Here is a 2,661-nt window from a genome sequence, read left to right on the forward strand (position 1 = left end):
TATTTCATTACATCCCACCTCTGTAAAAATGCAAATATGCTGTGCCAGGAAAGCACTTCCTGTGAGTGTGAAGGAAATCAATGTTAATGATCAACAATCATGTTTAGTTTAACTTGGTCCATAGAAAAAAAGAAAACATTTACACACAACTTTTATAGACTGATAAAAACAGAATAATAAATGCTAAATTGATTTAATTCCTTGGTCATGATTTATAATGTATGTTATGTTCGTTCAACATTATTTACTGTACCTGCTAATGCACCATATTTCACATTGAGCTCTAAGATATTGGATGTGCTGAAGGATTGGAGGTTGTGTCTCGGCTGGAGCCCTCAGCGTGATGTTCTGTGCAGTGTTTATGTCCTGTTAGGGGATAATCTGCTTTGGCACAGGTTATTGAGCAGCAGCCCGAAATGTAAAATGTTGATGTCGATCGCCAGGCTGTAGGCAGTGGGGAACTGGAAGACACACTTTATCACATTATAAAGACTGCTGCTTTTTGAGGCATGTCAATTTACATTGTGAAGCTGAAAAGTTCACAAAGTAATACAATATACAGTATAAACATATTTCAGTGATTCAAGTGTATAGTAATGGAAATGAACCAAACAGCAGATTTTGTCATATAGGCTTTTATCCCAAATTGGAACATATTGGCTTGCTGAAGCATGAAATAATAAAATAAAGAAGGGAAGTAGGAGTAGTAGGAGTAAAGCAGGCCTTATATTATTTTGTCTTCACTAATGCTACGTAATAAATCCTCCCAAAAATGTTCAAACAAAGTGCCTGATGCTGATCTGATGATTACTGGAGTACTTGCAAGTGAGAGATATAATTCATCATGACAGCTATTTAAATGTGTAAATGAATAGATTATAACTTCATAAATTAAAGTTTGTAACACCGACAGAATTTTTGATTGATTTTAAGCCTAACATGTCTGTTTGAGCATTTTGCAAAATAAAATGTGAATTACAATGATTTTGTTCACTAAAAGTAATTCATGGCTTTTTTTATTGTTTTTAAACACACACACATAAAATGACAAATTATTATTATTATTATTTTTTTTATCACACAAAGTCTAGTAAGCAAAATGCCACAATACCACATATGATCAATGCCATAATATACACAATATTTCCAATCAAACAATCCTAACCTGGAAGTCAATTTACATTTCTTTGGTGCTCTATTGTTAGGAAGAAATGTCCACTCTGGAGCTGTTTGAGTAAATAATAAATAAGACAAGCAACATATTCAGATTGCATACAATCTAGTAGAGCATTTTGTGAGGCAAAGAGGGGCGGGGAAGGGGGATGTTCTGCGATGGATGTCCAGAGAGGTTTTTGTTCGTTGCAAAACAGTGTAAAACGAGAGCATGCCTCAGGCTCCTATTTACTGTCACCTTCTTGTTGCTTTTGAAAAGTGCATAATGGCCGAATGTTCTATAAAGCCACTGATGGATTATGCGGTGACGGTTAATCAGATATTTTACATAAAATTAACTATTAGTTTTGGATTTTTTTTGTTTGTTTTTAGAGCACCACAAATCAAGAAACTCAAATAAAACAGGTGAAGTTAAAAATTTAAATAGCAATAAACTATAAATGCGGTAAATGTTAAAATTATGACCTTTTGAACCGAAATAGTTTTTTAACCAAAAATAGCTCATCAATAGTATTGTTTTTAATTTTATCAAAGCAAAAAGCCAATGAACACATATCTGGGTGGCAAAAATGTCCAAATAAATATATATACAGTATATTTTTAATTTATTTATTAGTCTCAGATTATGTGATTAATCCACCATCCACAATTCTATATTCAGGGTCACCAAACTATGGCCCTAATATTTTTTTAATTAAATCTTAGATCTATGTTTTACTCATATCTGCATTTGATAATAACGGTTAGCTTTCAAACAAAAATTGTGTTATTAATTATTTACTAGGAATTTATTTAGTTATTAACATAGCATAATTATTTGTTCAATTCACCCACCAACCAACAGAATGTAAACATCAATGTTTTGATTTCAATAGCAAATACATTTTGTAAAATGTTATTATGATAGTAATAATGCTGATTTAAGAGGCTATATATTTCTTGTAAAGCAATGCTCATTTGTTTGTAGGATGCATTACAAAATAATAAACGTATCTATTATTAGGAGCCATAATATATACATTTAAAATCGTAATAAAATCTCCACAACAACACAGGTCCTCACTCCGGCCCTTGTCATTTTCGGCCCCCTATTAAAAAAAAGGAAAGATGTTGTGGCCCTCACAGAAAATAGTTTGGGGACTGCTGCGGTAGTCTATAGAGAGTCATGCTGTTATCAAGAATTCATTCACAACTTATGCTGTAGGTCTATATTTAAATGTCTGTACCTTAATTTATACTCCTGTACTGTAGCTATACTGTAATGATTAAAAAGCACTAAAGTAACTCTATTCATATTCCTAAATAGCCCAAAGCTCTTGCGGTACATTTGTAATTGATCTCATTGGCAGTGTCCTGTGGCTCTCTCCCTCTGTTTCCCTGTACACGTGACTCCGGCCCAGTCCCGTGCTGCTAACCTGAACTCCACCTCAGTGTTAATGACGAGACGGGGGCAGTTTGCCGTAATGAGGCCCCATGCAGAAGAATCTA

Source organism: Silurus aristotelis (assembly GCF_946808225.1).
Source record: "Silurus aristotelis genome assembly, chromosome: 12".
Classification (NCBI taxonomy): domain Eukaryota; kingdom Metazoa; phylum Chordata; class Actinopteri; order Siluriformes; family Siluridae; genus Silurus; species Silurus aristotelis.